The sequence below is a fragment of the Empidonax traillii genome, unplaced genomic scaffold, assembly GCF_003031625.1.
Source record: "Empidonax traillii isolate 1590-97213 ecotype Southwest subspecies unplaced genomic scaffold, ASM303162v1 scaffold192:size804837, whole genome shotgun sequence".
In the NCBI taxonomy this organism is placed as follows: Eukaryota; Metazoa; Chordata; class Aves; order Passeriformes; family Tyrannidae; genus Empidonax; species Empidonax traillii.
The window spans coordinates 197,237-215,285 of NW_020955385.1; positions in this window are offsets into that span (position 1 = coordinate 197,237).

Genomic DNA, 18,049 nt, shown 5'->3' on the forward strand with positions numbered 1-18,049 from the left:
AGATAACACGGGGGATGCTGTCTGCCCGAACTTCCCAAACGGCTCAGAGCACTCCTGTGCCCTGAAAGAGCGGCGGGGGTCGGGGTAGCCCTTTAGCATCGCAGACAGCGCTGGGAGCAGCTCTGCCCTGCCCTGCCCTGCCCTGCCCTGCCCTACCACTCCCTGCCCGGCACGGGGCCGGCTCTGCGAAGCAGTTCCCCTCCTCAGCCTTCCTCCTCCTCCTCAACCCTCCTAGGCCTCAGCCACCAGTCCAGTAGCCAACTCTGCATGCACCAGAACAGCTTTAAGGGTGTCAATGTCTCTTGAAATATGCAGGGATTGAGGGGTTTTCAGGCACAAAAGGTTTTCTACTTACATAGGCTTGAATTGCCTCTAGAAATTTGCGTCAAAAAATAACAGGTCAACACCTAAAATTTATAAGGCATCACAGACATTCCCATTTGCTTCATAATGATGTCACTAATTGTGAAATTCACTTCTGTGAAAACTGTCAAGAACAAGAACTGGGATGAAGTCTGAATTTGAATGCTAGTGGTATTTGGGTCTTGTCTAGCTTCTACAGAACTTGTATTGATAACAGGCTGCTTTCTACTTGAAACCAGGGTGTCTGATTGCTGCATTTACACTGCAAGCAATGTAGTATGGCATGTTACACTCAGAAACAACACGGGAGTGATATTTCATATTTCTTTGCTGTTTCCAGACCTAGTCCATGATGCTTCAGGTTCAGCTCACACTTTTGAAAGAACTGATTCACTTTTGGGGTCTGTGGCTTTCTGCCTACTTGCTTCAGGAACAGGGGGCACCAGTGCAATGCCTGGTGAGAAAAGTGGGCTCACCATCATTACCCTTAACAGATAAATTTGTTCTTCAGCTTGGAGAAATTACTTTATTAAATGCTGTGATATAAATGTCCTCACCAAGATAAGGAGAAACTTGGCGTCTGTCCAGGCAGCATTTGGTCACTTAACATTTGTTACCAAGATAAATAGGAGCCAAGCCAACAAAATTAAGGTTATTTCCCCAGCTCAGAGATATTTGCAAACACTGACACAATGTCCACAGATCAGATAGAAGTTGTGGAAGTTCAATAACTTTAATAATGATCAGGAGGCCCATTCTGTTGCTCTCATTTATATCATGTTGTTGTGGAAGCATCTACAGACAGGCAAAATAAAAAACATGTTTAGACAAGCTCACACAGTTTACCACTTATGTCTGAAGGGCTGATCTTCTAAAGGTTTCAAGCATATTTGCTTCAATGGCTAACACTGAATTTCTGATACCATTTTCACATTTTTGCTGTAGGTTTTATTACTACTTTTGTGATATTTCTTTTTCAACAGAAGTGGTTTTTCTCTTCATGAAACACTGATATTCAGTAGATCATTTTACAAACATTCCTTCTCTGGAATGGTGTGACACTTGATAGTTTTTCTCATATTTGTTTTCCAGTGCAGCATCTCAGTTCAAATTGTGACTGCATGTTCTTTGTCAGGAGCTGCTTCTGGTGTTAATAGAACTGTGCAGAGCCAAGCACAATTCCAAGGATAGGAAATGGGTGCTGGGACTGAATGTCACCAGAACATCAGCAATACTGATGAAGTTACACAAATTCGATTGTCAGCATTCCATTTCTTCTTGATTATGTCTCAGAAACAGCTAAAATCAGGGTTTTTTTCAATAACTTGTGCTAAGAAAAAGTTCGAAGTGCAACAGTGCAATAAAAATGAACACCAAACTAGTCTAAAAATCAAAAATGTCTTACTGTCATCAGTGCAGCCAGCAGTATGCTCTGAACTTGGTACTGCATGGGCACACATCTGTGGGCACACATCTCTGCCTTCACACAGGGATATCAATATGTGTATTTGTTTTTCTGGTATGAAAAAGACAGAACCAGTCCCTTGTGGAGAGGCGTTCATGTGTTGCTGACAAGAGCCATCCTCTCTTTTCAGGTTCTAAGAAGTAGTGCTTTCACAATGCAGGAAGGCAAGCCTTGGCTCCTAGGATGTTTTTCTTCTTTTTAACCTAAATTAGCTGAGAATAAAGGAAAAAAAAAAAAAACGTTTTGTGAAAAATTCTGAGGAAAAAAAAAAAGAGGAGAGAAAAAAAGCTTCATCTGAAAAAACACAAACTTTTAAAAATAAAATAATATTCTCCTATTTAGATTTTTCAATTTCCGAGACTTTTAGGCTACAAAAAAGTGTCCTTTCATATTAAGAAAATTGCCTTCACTTTCCTGCAATGAAGAAAGTTCTGTTCCTAATGATGGGTGTTGAGTGTAGGTGCTGAGTAGCTGGAGTGGGGATCCGACTATCAGTGCGTCACCAGCTAAATATGATTTGAGATGCAGTTTGCTTTTCTATATCTCAGATCTCAGGGCTAAACCACAAACTGTACATGACACAACTAAATTAATATTTAAAAATAATTACTTGCAGCCTGAAGGTAAACAGAAAAAGGGTAAATAATTGATAGCACTGGGACTGCCACACTGTAACTCTGCTGAGCGTTTATGATGTGCTGTGAAGGTTCAAAGGGATTGCTCATCTACTGCCTCTGAAGGAGGGTTTTTGCTAATCATTCCAGGGCTTGTTTTGTCAGCCAGCAATGTTATCAGAGTTTGAAGCACCAGAATAGAATGCCAGCTTAATTTAGGTGAATCTGTAGTTTAATTTACTAACTTTCATTGCAAGATTTGCATTGTAAATGATAAGGTGATTTTCATTTATTTATTTATTTATTTGTTATTTAGTTAGTTATTTTTAAATCCCATGAAGATCTAAAGGGAAATTTCATGTGGTCTGCTGCCAAGAACGTAGAATAACTTGCATTTAAGGAGTTCTTACATAACATGCCACCCTATGACAATACCTGTCTGCAGAGCCTGGTGATGCCTGGATAGTTGCTAGCTCTTCACTTTTCAGTTGCAAATATCCCTCCTTTTACAGCCCAACATGGGAATAGCCAGTGTTCAAAGTGACAGATGCCCATAAATAAAGGTCAGCAATTTCAAATTGATTAATTTTCCAAAACTTCATGCACTGATTATTGTTATATGTGCTGCCTCCACACAGGACTTCACCGTTTTCTGGTGTTAAAGCAAAGGATAAGCAAATACACAGGCAATATGTGTGGGGAGTTAATAGCTGCAGGTCTGCTGCGTAGTTAAATACAGTGCCATACACCTCTGTAGGGAAGGGATCAAAACTTCAAAAAGAGAACAGAACTGTCCGTCAGCAATGCCAGCTGGACTGGGTGAGCCAACAACTCCCAAAGTGTTATTTGCAGTAGGTATTTTAGTGCTGGGGATGAAATGTCTTTGTGCCCACTCAGATCTTCAGCAACTCCTTTAACACTTTGTACTTCCTCACGCTTTACTTTCATGGCTTGAAAACACAATCTAATCTTTTGTTTAGATTTGGAAAAAAAAATCCATACTAAGGTGTCCAAGCATGAGGGTCATTTAAATTTAAAACACTAATTCTTATACTCCACTGAAGAGTAGCGAGGCTTTCAGTGAAATCTGGGAGAGTTTTTCTAGCTGATAGGCATCTGGAAGTGAACAGTAAGAATGACTAAATAGAAAACATGAAAACATGTGGAATCTTTGACACTGAAGATATGTCAAAAGAATGTTGTCTATTGTTCAAGAGTACCTCAGTCCTGTCTCTCTTCCAGCCCTGTTAGTCCAGGTCTAAACAACTGAGAGACAAAGAAATTGAGCATGGTGTCTCGAGCAGAACATTCAGGTCTGTGTATATTGGATCCAAGCTCAGTGTTTATAGGACAGTGAGGTTGCCAGTTTTCATACTTTAAAACTGCTATGGCAGCATTTGGATGTCTTAGTTCCACAGGTCCTCACTTACCTGAGAATCTCCATTCTCACTGATAAAAATAGTACTGTTTCTAGCCCTCATGGCTTTGGAAGAGGGCCTAAAACTAGTGTGGCTGTCTACAGAAGATGACATATTGGTGATATGCTTTCATTCCATCACTGCAGGGACAGGGAACTCCTGCTTTTTCATCCTTGGGGTTCCCAATGGAGGGAAAGGCAAAACAAAAAAATAATAATAAAAAAATCCTACTCTGAACTCCATTCCAACATTCAGGTCACCACCCTTCTCCTTTCTTCCCCACACCCAAGACCACACACTTGCACTTGCACCTCCAGGCACACACGTCTGCCTGCCAATGCGGGAGGTTACAATCTCACTGCAGTTCTGGTTATCTTTCAAAGAAAGATGTCCTAGAAGAAACCCCAAGAGTTTGGTGGTGCTGCCCTACCCCCTGCCATGGAGCATGGCCACACTGGCTGCTCACAAGCTATGGAGAGAAGGGCTTTCTTCTCTTTGGGAAAGTGGCTAATGGCTTTTATAGGAAGGAGCAGCTGAAGGCAAGTCATTGCTGTTAAAGCATTTGATGCTCTAAGAGAGTGGGAGGCATCGAGACAGACTGGGGCATTTCTGGCCAGTACAAAATCACTGGGGAATTTCAAGTTTTTTTCTCTGAAGTTATGTTAGCTGCAGGAGTGTTTCATGATACCCAGGCCTTTGTTGTATTACCAGCTTGAGTAATAGGAAAAGGGGTATTCTTTCTGGAACACTGATGTCTTCACTCCATTTTGCAGGACTAGTAACATTATTTTAGTTTAAAAATCTCTGGGAATATCTGCTTGGCTGAACACTGCACTGGTTTATCTTTCATGAGGGATAAACTGGCATTTTTACAAACAATGGATGGTATTGCTAATGTGAATTTTGTTTGGCTACGAGGTTTCTGCCAGGGTAGTATTTTGGTGTATTATGAGGTTAGATCTGTAGAAAGAACAATAGTGAAAATAACTACTGAGCACTGATTGAATCAAAAACTAAAAGCTATCACATTAAAAGGAACTTGCCTTGGAAACGTTTGGTCTTTCAGAGATGTGTGCCAGAAGTCCCAGTGAAGCTTCCCAGAGAATGCAGTAATACATGCAAAAAAGAGATTTTGCTAGTGAAATACCCCACTTGCGAACTGTTCATGGGTATAAAAAAAATGGATCTGAGGTCTTGCCACCTGAGTTCCCTTCCTCTCCCTCAGCAGGTTATCAGCACGAAAACAGGAAATGAATTGGACACCATTAATAAAACATGAAGCTTTCGTGTTCAAGTTCTGTGCTCTGTCATTCAAGTGTAGAAGACACTGTGTGAGAAGGAAACAGAGGAGTCACATCCACAAGTTCATTTACTCTTTTTAACTACACAGCAAACTTTGGCTTAGACTTGGAACTAAACCATTCTTTTCTCCCCCTGAATTTACGTAAAAGCTTTTAAACCCTCACACACAAATCCTGAGGGACTGTTACTGAACTGTGAGTAGTCCTTCAGAACATAAAACATTTTCCTAATAGATTTCAGCAATAATTGCATATTACCAATACTGAGTGTTTTTTTTACTCAGAAGTGTCTTTCGCTGTAATGTAACATTTTGGACCTTGTTTTCCTGCATTTTCTTTTGAAGATGTTTGCATCACACAAATTTTTTTCACTGTAATAGATGTGCTTTTTTGCCAGTCACTAATGTTTGTGATTTTAGCAACATTCCAACCCTTGCTTTCTTTTGGGAGTTCATTTGCTAGAGGAGAATTTATGATTCAACTGTCTCATAAAACTGTTGGTTTTCACCAAAGAAAAATTATTAGCCTCAAAGAACAGAGGCCTGTATGATGTAGACTGAAAGACACCCCCACCCCTCTACCACTAGCACTGCCACCTTTTCTGTCTGTACTTTAAAATCATCTCATGAAAGCTTATGGTCCTAGCAGCAGTCCAAGGACAAGAGCTTACAAACTTGTTAGGAAAAAGTCATGGGAACAAAAGTAGAAGACCCGGTTCAGCCAGACAAAGAGGCCTTCTGCAGCTGTAATAAAGGCTTGGTTTGCTCTTTGGGGGAGTTTAATTGCAAAATATTTAGCATAGGTGAATCATAAGAAGCCTAACTATAGGAAGAGGTTAACCACAGATGTAGGAAAGATTCATCTGAGGCTACACTGAACAAGTTTTTGGTGGGAAGGAACCAGAAGACTCTCCTCAGCTGTGGACAGACCCACTCCCGAAACTCAAAGGTCAAGTTGGGAGTCCAAAGCAGGAATTCTTCTCCTGACCTTAGATAGTTCTTTTAGGAACTAACTAATTACAAAGTCAGGTGGAAAGATAAGACGTTTATTGCTAGGGGGAATTTTTATCAGGCTGCCGTGGCTGGGACCACCTGGTCATCTCCCATAGGAGACAGTGCTTCACAGTAAGGCCTACCACAACTGTAAGTGTAACCTGGAGATTATTAGAACTTCCATATTTTTTAACAAACTACTATATTCTCACTGCTAAATAAATATGGAAACACTGCTTCCTAAATCCTGTCAGGAACAAGAGGCTCTGGCCTCAGAGATTTTATGCCAGGTCCAAATTCCTTCATTTACTTCTGTGTAGTCTCCAAAATAACCCGTTTGCCAGATGTGCCTCTTGCTTGATTCCTGCAATGCAGAAGTAAGACCTCAAACTGGGGGGAGAAATCTGGACAGTGAGACAATCCATAGTCAGCAAACTTACAAATTCAGTGTTACAGTTCAACTAAACATTCAATTAAACATTTTTCTTGGCTGTTGTCTACAAGTTTGATGGTAGGAAATTGGATTTGACTCATTACGATACAAAGGGGCAGCTTGGCCCATTCTCAGCCAAAATCATTAGTCCACTAACAGAGTAGAATTAGGTTTTCATTCAAGTTTTTGTTGCCATTTGGTTTACTTGTTTTTGTTGTCTGGCTCCATCCATAACAAGTGCAGCCAAACTCCAATTCTCAACGGTTTGAAGTTATTCAGTCTCAGGAAAGATAGGCCAGGCACTTCATTGAAAAACATTCAAAGTATTAGTGAGACAACTCCTAATTGTGCAGCTTCTTTAGTAACGTTTCTATTTCGTCACAAATTTTGTTACTTGGGGTTTAGGTCATACAATTTGTTTTTCTACATTATTTCATCCATCTTATTCAGGAACTACCTTCTGTTTGAAGTTTGAGGTCACTGGAAATAGACATTATAAACATCTGTGATCAGTGAAGAATAATGCAGCTGAAGGCTGGCTGTTCGGGATCAGCTGAGTGGAAGTCTGAGTGATCATGATCAATTGAGTGGAAGTCTAACTGGACATGTTCATGGAGGGGTGCCTCGATATGATTGAGGGAATGTGAGACAAACCATGATTTATGGAGAGTAATCAGTACTGGATCTGGAACAGGAGTCACTTAGCTTAGATTAAAATACAACAGCACCTGATGCTTGCTGCATATACATTTTTTTTTCCTGGAAAAAACAGTCACTCATCCAGAATGTTTTCTAAATAACACATCTCTTCTCTTCTTTAAATATTAGTATGTTAAATGTCCAAATGATTCTTCCTGAAAATAATGCCTTGATTACGTGACCAGAGCCCACTCATTTTCCCAGTAGAGGCACTGAGTACCCACGGCTGTTTAGAAGCCACCAGCAGAGACTAACTAGGGAGGGCTGGGCTGGACTGCTGGGTCCTGCCAGAGCCTCAGAGCCAGGCTCTTTGCTGCAGTCATTCATGGCAACTTGCCTGCTAAAACTGCATCTGACTTCCATGTAAGTATTTTCTGTGACTGCGTTTTTAGTCCTCTCCCATAAGAGTCTCAGTCATTTTTGATAGCTTTTTTATCCTTGCATCTAGCCTAAACTTTCCCTTCTCTAGCTCCAGGTCAGTGCTTCTCATGCTGGTGTCTCGTGCCCTTCCCTCTCCTCATCCTGCTGCACATTCACATTAACTGCAAGGTAATTAGGGGTGGATCCTGTCCCCCAAGTCTTTGTTTCTCCAGACTGTAGCTTAAATTCTACCCTCCTGCAGCAAAAGCAACTGCAATATTCAGGTTTGGTCCTTCTGGGTCTACACTTGCTGTTGTATCTAGTTCTCAGCACAAAGTTCTTTGATATTAAAATGTTGTAATGGCAGGAGACCCTGGTTAAGCAAAACCAGAACCAGCCTTCCCTCCCTCCCTCAGGGGTTTCAGGTTATTAACAGGGCTTTGCTCAGCTGAGCAACAGGGTTCCATCAGGTCTCTGCCCGCATTCCTGTCTTACAGCTTCACAATTCTCATACTATTTTAAAAAGCAGGAACAAAGCAGCTCATATGACCCCAGAAGATCCTCAACCTGTCATGGCCACTGATCTTTTGATGTTATAGGCTCACAAAATCCTGCTGTCCATCTCTGCCCCCCAAGAGGAATGTGTCTGTGAACTAGATCCTCTGTGGAGTCACTTTGCACCCCACTAGTGGCATGGCACTGTGACTGTGAGACTGGACCCTGCCTACCAGGCCCCCTTCTCTGTCTCTGGGACTTCTTTGCTCAAAGTTACCTGCTTTAAGCTCATTATGCAGCATTATATCAACTGTTTTATTGCAATAAAAATGAATTCTATCATCTGCAAAGTCAGTGTCTCAAGTGAAGAAGTCTTTTGGACTTGTGTGGCACAATCTACTTTTAATAAGACTCTGCTACACAGTGGATGTTAGACCGTATTCCCAAGTGTTTCACACTGTTTACTCCGCTGTGTCATGTGGAATTGATACCAGGGTGAATAGTTTGCAATCTCTTGCTTCTCCCTTTCTTGGTCATTCTCACAAGGAGTGAGGTTGCTTTATGTGCTCATTGCAAACCCTCCAAAACTTGTGCAGGAGTGTTCCTTGTGCTGGGAATCCTGCCAGAGCTTCATCCCTGGCCTGTGCTCTTCTTCTTGATATGTACACTGCTCAAGTTACATCAACAAAAGGCTCTAGATCTGTGACACATCTTAGCCCTGTAGCAGGGACGGGAAGTGGCATTAGAGCTGGACAAAGAGTTTGGTGCTTTAGAATTAAGTCTTGGTTTAAGATCTTTTCATTTGAAGGCCTCTGGCATTTTACAAGCCCTCCTCTGAGTTTTTCATCCTCTTTCAAGGTGCTGTAATAAACCTCCTTTTCAGCTGGCTCAGCTTGTAGTCTGTGGTGGGTCTCTTGCACTGTGCACAGGTGTTCCCTGAGACAGGGACTGAGCATCACCTGGCTTACCTGGTTCCCCTGGCAGAGGGGCTGCTGGCCTGTGCTGAGAGGATCTGGCAGCAGTGTCTGAAGGCCTGAAAGTTTCAAGTCCCAGATGCCACCTGCCACACACCCCGCTCTGCTGGAGTTGTGCAGCACCAAGCCTTTGGGCCCAGTAAGCCGACTGGGTGGTGAGGTTGAGGAGTGCATAGACTTGATGCAGTCCAAGACTTCCACATCTGCAGCTGCAGCTGCAGCATAACCTAGAGAGGAAATCCAGGAGGCTGCATCTCCCTGCTCCACTTACAACCTGGCCTGAGATGCCATCCTGGGGCCAGAGCCACGGGGTAACAGTGCCAGCACCAGGGAGAGGGCTGGGATCTCCTTTTCTGTGTGCCTCAGGATTAGTTCACCACAACCACGCATGTCCAGATCCTACTTAGTGGCATCTGGGCCCAGCACCAGTCTGTGCTGAGGATGGTCTCTGCTGGGTGGCTCTTCTTGCTGGGAGTGCCAGGGGCTCAGCAGGGCCCCCAGTCCCTGGGCAGAGTCTGCAGAGTGAAGCAGTGATCAGAGCTCCTTAAAAATGTCTCCCTTGGAGAGCTTCTACCTGCTGCAACAAAGAAGGTGCCCAACCACAGGAGAAGATGTCATTGCTTGTGTCTTGGTTTACCATATCTAGGACAGTGGCCTGACAGGTAGTTACTTGGGTATAATTTCTGACATGAGCTTGGGATATCTGGAACCGAAGGTCAGACTTCAGTATCTTCCAGACAATCCCAGTGGCAGAAAGCATCTGAGGAATCCCACACTCACACCCAATTTTCAAGGCTAGCATTTCTCCCAGCGTACACAGCCCTGCCCAGGAGGCTAGCAGAGCTACATTATCTGGAGTTTGAATCTGGACATGAGGAGGCAGGTGCTGGGGAAAACAGGCAGGCACATGAGCAGTCAAAGGCAAGAGCAAGCATTTCAGGTCTGCACACTCAGCACACAGCACCCCATCCAAGCTGGGCTGGGAATGTTGAAGAAGGGAAACAGGGAACACCAAGAATGTGTTGCAGGGCTTCTGCCAGACTGAGCACAAGGCAACACCAGTGTCCATATTGGAGACAGGCATATGAGAGATGGGGAAGGGAACTTCTAACAGTGAGATTCAAGGATCGGGAGGAAAAATACAGGGAAAAAACAAAGCATATTGGGCTGCAGTTCCTGAGGCTGTGATGAAAGACCCTCTGCCCCCACAGTGGCAGACAAGGGAGCAGCACCCCAGACAGGGTGTCCCTGTGGGTGCCTGGCTGCAGCCGGTGCCTGAAGAGCAGGACTGGGACTGGCACCCCCTGGGACCTCTGCTTGTGTATGAATATTCCTCTGCCAGATGATAGAAATTAAGTGGAGGCTGACCTGTGCTGGAAAGGGGCTCGGGCCATGGCCAGGAAATGTCAGGTGCACAGCAGGGGAGGTGGTTACTGTGCTGGGAGGTACTGCCAGCACAAATCTCTTAATAGTCTTTCAGCCTCAGCAAGGCCTTAAAATCAATCAGAGGATTAAATAAGCAAAGCTCATTTTGTGATACATGATCCAGCTTTGTGCAATTGGATCTAACGTTTCTCAGGCTCTCCCGGGTGATGGCACTCACTCATGTGCCACCCAGAGCCGTTGGTCCGTGGAGGAATGGCAGCAGCTGGTGGGGAGCAGGGGAGACCTGACCAGGGCAGCTGGAGTGGGGTCCCACCAGCATGGCATAACCTGCTCAGGAGCAGGGATGCCAGAGCATAGCAGCACAGCAGGGCTTGTGCCAGTCCGTCACTTCCCTCCCACCAGTGTCTCCTCTTAACTCAGTATTCTCCCTGCGGAAGCTCTCCGGAGGCACCTTGAGCCACCATCTCCTTCTCATGAGCTACCTTCTTTGTATGGCTTCTGTGACACTTTTTTCTGTTGCGCTGTCCCTTTTCTCTTACGGTGGTGGCTCCCTGGCTTCAGGGCTGACCCTTCTTCTGTCATGTGCACTGGTAAGCCTCATCCACAGTTTTTAGGCTGGCACCAGTGAGGGAAATGACAAGTCTCCCTTAAACACAAACTCCAGCTGCTGGCAGATCAATACTTTAATTCATTTGATGAAAACAGCAGCAATCCACCCAGATGACACCTGGCAGCATCTGTTCCCAGCCAGGTGTAGGGCTGTTTGAACAGCTTCTGACAAAGCAGTTTCCTTTCTCTCGAGCTGAAAGTTACTGCTAGTAACAACGTGTGCATGAGAGTTTGGCCAGGCCCGGACAGGGCCTGCATCCCCCCAAACATACCGTGGCTGCACAGCACTAGCTGATCTGGATGTCGCAATTGTACTTGCTAAGCAGTCATAATGCCAAAGTGATGTGAGGAATCCTGAAATATCCCCTCCAGAACACAGCAGTCTTGGTCTTCTGGCAAAATTTTCCTCTGCCCTTTTTTTCCAGACACTTCTGCGACCTGTGGACAGGTTGGTTTGGTCTTGGTGCAACATAACGCGAAGTGATCCCTGGCTGCCGGGTTATCCTGCTCCCCGTAACCGTGCTGACTGCAGAGCCTCACAGCTGTGGCCTGTCAGCCACTGGGAGCTCATCTATGCAAATCTGCTACAAGAAAATGAGGTCTATAAATAATGGACACCTTGGGCCAGCACATCAGTAGAGGTAATCTATTGCCTTGCCCGAAATGTATCCAGCTATATTTCATGCTTCCATGTGAAAGTTACAAGGAATGAAAAGTACCCAGGACAAAACCCAACCTGTACTCTCCTTCTGATCTAAAAAAAAGAGCAGAGGCAAAACGTTCCTTACCTGAAACTGGAACTAGTGTGCCAGGAAGCCATCCCTTGGACTCTGTGCTGAGGGGTGCTGCAAGAAACACTTCTGCTGCTTCTGCCTCCTTTGCAGCGCCTGCCCACCTCCCCACTTGGTTATCAGAAGAATGTGAGAAAGCTTATTGACACCATTTGCCCAGCAAAGGGCTAGTTTAGATCTTAACAAAACCCAAAATGTTCCTCAGTTTTGCTGCCTTTAAATCTTTCCAAATGGAATTCATTTGCCCCACAGCAGTCTCAACTCTTGCAAGAGAAGGCACTTCCATCCTGATTGCTGCTTTGGGTCGCCCAGTAGTCTTGTGAACACAGGCCACAGAAGTCCAGTTAAATTAATCAATTCTTTTTCTCTTCTAGTTGATGAAGAATTTATATACCTGGATAATATTCAGAAATGTGAATCAAGGCTGATCTGGGGTATCAAACAGCATCTATAGGAGGCACAGGTCCATAGACTGTGATTCCTCAGTGTGGGAAGATGTGACTGTGGGACAAAACGTGAGCAGTCTCTGGAATCATGAATAGCATGAAGAAGTCATGCAGAGGTGACTTGTTCACTGGTTCTGGTTCTTCAAACAGAAGAAAGTGGCTTTTTGGACAGTGAGCCATTTATCTGCATAAATCTTTGCTGCAGAATGTTGAGCGTGCTGCAGGTTTACACTAAAAAAAAAACCTGGACAAAGTTGTAAAAGGTAAAAAAAGCTAGAGGCTATTGAATAACAAACCTCACTTCTGTCATGGGAGATATCTCTCTGCAAACTGTCAGGCCCTGGGAAAGTGTTCTGTAGAGGCACCGGTGCGAGCTTTGTGCTGTCCTGACAGTCCTCCCTGTGCCTCTGCTGCTGGACAGGGTATCTTTGCTCTCACCTCCTATAGGCATTTGATGTTATGTTCCTATGCCTCTCCTCCTCCATGATTTCCATCCACATCACCTTTTTCTAAAACTCACAGATTTAGTGTTACAATTAAATTCTGCACTGAATATATTTTTGCTTTGAAAAGTGTCCAGACAATTCTTTCTATAAGTGCCTTCTGGCTACCCACAGAGCATTCTAAAAAGGATGAGCCTTTAGATAGGCTGACAAGTCATATAAATAGTAAATACATGGTTCTGAGAATTGAAGTTTTCCTGGGAAGCCTGAATCTCTTTCTGTGATGGGTTGGTTATCAAATAGATTATTTACATCTTATTAGGTAGTTCCATCTGTTGATAGAAAAATGTTCTATTGCATAATGTTTCTTTTGCTCCTGCTTCAGTTCTCACTATTGCCAGAAATACTTTTGGACCCCCAGAACAGTCTGTTTAAATAGTCAGCTCAGAGCTAGTGGCACTTCGGGGTGCTCAGTGTGGTGGGTGAGCTTTGGTGGGTCCCTTGGCAGGAGCCTCTGCCCATGGGCCACTGTCAGCAGCACCTCAAGGACATCCTCTGTTGCAGAGCTCCTGCCTCTTCTGAGAATGGTTTATTCCAAGCTTGGATGCAAATTTCAGCTCTTCTTTTTTAGTATATGTAGGTTTGTGCACTTTTTGTCAAGCTTGACCAAAGGACAGAATCTGGGTTTCCTGCAGTTTCCTGCGGTTACTTTGCAGTGCAGTTGCCTGCAGATGTTTGACCTTGCAGACACCAGAGGAAAAGGATGGTGTCTGCAAACCCAAGTGTGCTCCCATCTTGCTCTTCCCATGTTCCACTTGTCCATCTGCACGTGAGCTGCTCTGCTTCTGGAGGCTGAACTGGAAAACAGCAGTGCCAATAATAATCATTTGTTGATAGAAATTCACATCGCTAAAGAGCTCTGAGAACTTTAATTACTCGAAAGTACCCCAGGGTGCACTGTTTCTAGCAGTCACTGGGAATAGATTATACTTACATCTACAACAAAGAACCTGGAAACTGTGTTCACAGGCAAGTAGAACAGATATCTGAATGTGCAAAATGAGGGGAGACTGTTGACATGAATGAAAAGAGGAGGGAAATATTGCACTCACTGCCTGATTCTTAATCCTTAAACTGTCTTACTATAGTATTGTGAAAGCAAGGAGGAATAAATCTAATACCACAGCTTCTTGCCATCAAGAAGCTATGTATTAATACAGTACTGCTAAGGTAATTAACCAAATCAGGCTTAGTCCAGTGCTGAAAGGGATTTCTTCCCCCCAGGGATAAGCAGATGTCTCAATCTAATTATACAAGTTATTTAATCAGAACCAGAGGTCGGGTATGTAATGAAAATAGTACCTAGTGTGGAGGGGAGCAGTTGCAGCTCTTGAAGCAGTGCAAGCAGAGGGGATTCCACACCAGTGCAATTTTTGATGTTCTGCCTTATTAACTATACATAACTTTAGGATCTCAGGATAGGAATTTGAAAGAAAAAAATTACTTGTGAAAAGAACACATTCTAGCAAAAGTCTGTTTCACTGCCTAGTATGGAAAGGAAATTCTCCTATAAATGTCATCAGTGCGCCACCCACCCACAGTGCTGACACAGGAACAAACAGCTGTTTTGTCTGAGGCAGCTGATGGCTCTGTGTTACCGTTTTGTGAGCCTTGCCTCACCCAGATAAGAACTGTGACAGGTGCCTAAACCTGCCCATAGTCCGATGTAGCTGACAGTGGGGGTGCAGTTGCAAACTGGGCAGGCTTGCAGGAAGGTGCTCACTGTGTTCTCATGAACAGGCAGAGCCCCTGAACAGATGATTCTCAGGATATACAGGTGTCTGAAAAGCAAGTGGAGTATCATCCCCACTTGGGAAGCCTGTTTTGCTATCACCAGCACCGATGGAAAGCAAGTCTTCTGTGTTGCTGTAAAGAATTTTGTTGATAAGCTTGTAAGAAATATTGACCCAAAAAAAGCGGGACTGGGGACGAAAGTGTTCAAAACAGTAGTCAGAGTGAAGAGATGACACATCATTGCACCATGACTGGAGAGAAAGACCAGATCCTGAAGGCCTGTTGACTGCAACGGGAGTTTGATGGCCCACAGTGCAGTTAAACAAAATACAAGAAATACAAGTTGTGGCACAGATCAGAGCTCAGATGAGACAGTCCTGTAACCAGTCTGAGAAGTGCTGGGCCCTCGCCAATGAGCTATTTGCAACACACGGCAACAAAGCGAAATTTGACTTTGAACTCTGCTATCCTAAATCCAGAAGACCAGTTGCATTTTCATATGCTGTATAAATAATATCACTTCTTTTATCATCTTGTACATATTCCACACCAAATACACAAGCAATCTGCTTGTGAATAAAAAACTGCTGCTTGTGCAGAGTACGGGGAATTATGGCCTCAGAACCCATGCAAAGGCATGTCTTTAGTGTCACACCAGGTGATGGCATTTAACTTGTTCTTGTAACAAAGCAGGATCCACTCCTGCCTTGTCAACTGTGCAGTCTAGTGGGATACAGACAACCTGCATTCAGTCTTCTGATTCTCTGAAACACAAATAATTTATGTAAAGGAGACTGAGGAGCAGTTCTTTTCTGAGACTTGCCTGCTTGCCAGCCTTGCGGAACTGTGACAGTCTCTGCTTGTGAAGATTTCTCTTCTAGAAGAAAAACTCTAAGTGTGATACCTGTCATTTCAGATGTGACGATCTCTCTTCGAAAATTCAATTAATGGAAGTCCATTTAGCTTGAAAGGTGAATGGATCAGGGTTTTCTTTACAGGGAGCAGCAGAATGAAAGTTTGGGAGCAGACAAGGGAACAAGGATTTGATAGTAACTACAGAGTATGGCCACTGGGTGCATTGTTGCTGGGACCATCAGAAATCATTCTCTGACGACAATGCATCTCCCTAAGGCAGGTACTGATGGGGAAGATGAGCTGTGTTTGGAGGCCCAGCCCTCCTGTCAGTGGCACTGAGTGTGGCCATGCTCCAGGTTGAAAGCAGACATGGAATTAATGTCTCCTCCCATCCAAGTCTGTGGAGAGCTTTTTACAGGCGTCAGTGGCAACAGGATCAGAGTAGAGTCTTAAGGCTCTTCCCCTGAAGCTTAGAGGAGTTTAATGGAAAAAATCTAAGTTGTAATTAATTGGCTTCTGCGTCTCCTGCAGGAAAGAGTTAATGAAGGCAAAGCTTGTCTGGCCAAGGGGCTGGTACGGCTCCAGTAGAGCTGTGACTCACAGATGGAACATCCTGCCAAAGCACTAAACAGGCTCCTCATCCTCAGCTCCTCCTGTCCCAACAGCAGTAGTGTGAATTGGTTCAGCTGGTCCATGTCTAGAAAGGTTTGCCCCTTACAGTACCTGCTCTTCCCACTCAGTTCAGTGCTGTTTGTTGGCACAAGAAAACATTGTCTGCCAGGTATGACCTTACATATCCAGCTGTGTCCCAGGCATGATCCTCTGCACCAGTTGCTCATGACTTCCCTTTCTCTGGAGAGAAAGGGATCAGCAGCATCACCTCTCTGCAGCTGAGTTCCAGGTCCCTGTTCCCAGTGTGAGAAGAGCTGGGCACGTGGGGTACTCAGTGTGCTGGGGTGCAGGCAGGGACAAGCAGAGTAGTCTGAAGGCTGGTGCTTGATTCCTGTTCTCCAGAAGCACATAATCACCTGAGAAGTGAATTTCATTAAAATGGATTTTTTCCTTCCTTCTGAACTCGCCCTGTGCCTCACTTAACACAAAAGGACTGATGACATGTCACCAAAAGTGTAAGAATTATGACACAGTGACAGTGCAGGCAGAAGATAGGAAGGACTCTTGGTTTTGATATTGAGCTGAATTATATCACTTTGAATTCATACTAGCAACGCATAAATATATGGATTACCACTAGTATAGCAGATCAAAGCCTGAGGTGGAAAGTTTAAACAAAGCATAATTTGCAGTAACAACGAAATTACAGGGATTCATCCCTTCATCTCCCAACCCTTGCACCTTAGCCTTGCCACAAAGAAAATTTCTCCCTATTCTTCTGCATCTGTACATTTCTCAAAACATCCCAGTTTGAGAAGCCAACCTGGGAAGCATGGTCTGTCAATATGGAACGATCAGTTCTGTAACTGTGATCATTAGAGTAATCAATGTGCAGTGGGGTGAATAAAGGAACACACGTCCTACACCAAATATGATCGGAAAATGTAAAAATGAACCTTTCTTTGTGCAATTCCCCTTTCTCAGCAATCGCTCTCAGCAGATTGCTTTGCTGGCAATCTGTAGAGTTGCTGCTCCCCAGCAGGGACTGGGAGGGACAAGCACGGGAGAGTTCCTGAGTCTGACCAGCTGTGGGTGTGGTGATTCCTGAGATCCCGTTACTGCACTCCAGTAAAATAACAGCTGCTTCCTTCTCCAGGTTGGAGATGATTTTAGATTGACAAGATCAAGTGACACCACAGCCACAGAAACCTTTATCTGCCGAATGCATATTTCTTGCTGAACCCCAGCCAAACTCACCCCCAGGTCTTATCAGTTCTAAACTGAGTACTTATTCATGTAGTTGTTTTATGTAAAATGTAAAGATCCTCATTAAATGGAAACCTTAACCCCAAAGTTTCATCATTAAGGTGGAACTGAGCTGGGAACACACAGAGTGAAATTACTGATCTTCTGTGTTATTTTGGGAAGAAATGTTCAATGGCTCAGGCAGCTGGTGCAGGCTGGGGCTCAGCCCTCCTGTTACTCCTGACCTCATCTGGGGAGTGAGTCTGCGGTTAAGGTGAGAAGTTTTTCTGCAGAGCGAGGAGAGAGTTCCCCGGGCTGAGGAGACCAAAGCTCTTTGGAGGGAGGTGGGCAGGGAGTGCCTCAGCCCCCACCGGCAGAGGGAGAAGGGGATGCTGGACCCTGCCCGACCCCTGCAATCCAGAGAAATCCCATTTCTGCACAGAGCCTGCAGCACCACTGCAGCTGGACTGCAACACGGAACCTTTGGGATACAATGAGTTTTGTGCACACAAAACTCCATAGAACTTGAATGTTGGCATTCCCTGAGGGTAAATACCAACATTTCTGTGCTTCTGTGTTCTCATTTATATTATAAATGCTGATCAAAAAGTTTGAAGCAAAAGACACACAGAGAGAATTCAGAATGCACAGGCAGCGAAGCCATTTCTCTGAGGCTGGAAATGAATTCTTCAGTATTTTCCCTTTCTTACTTTACTGAATCCAATATATATTGGGGCTTCACTGTAGCATTTTC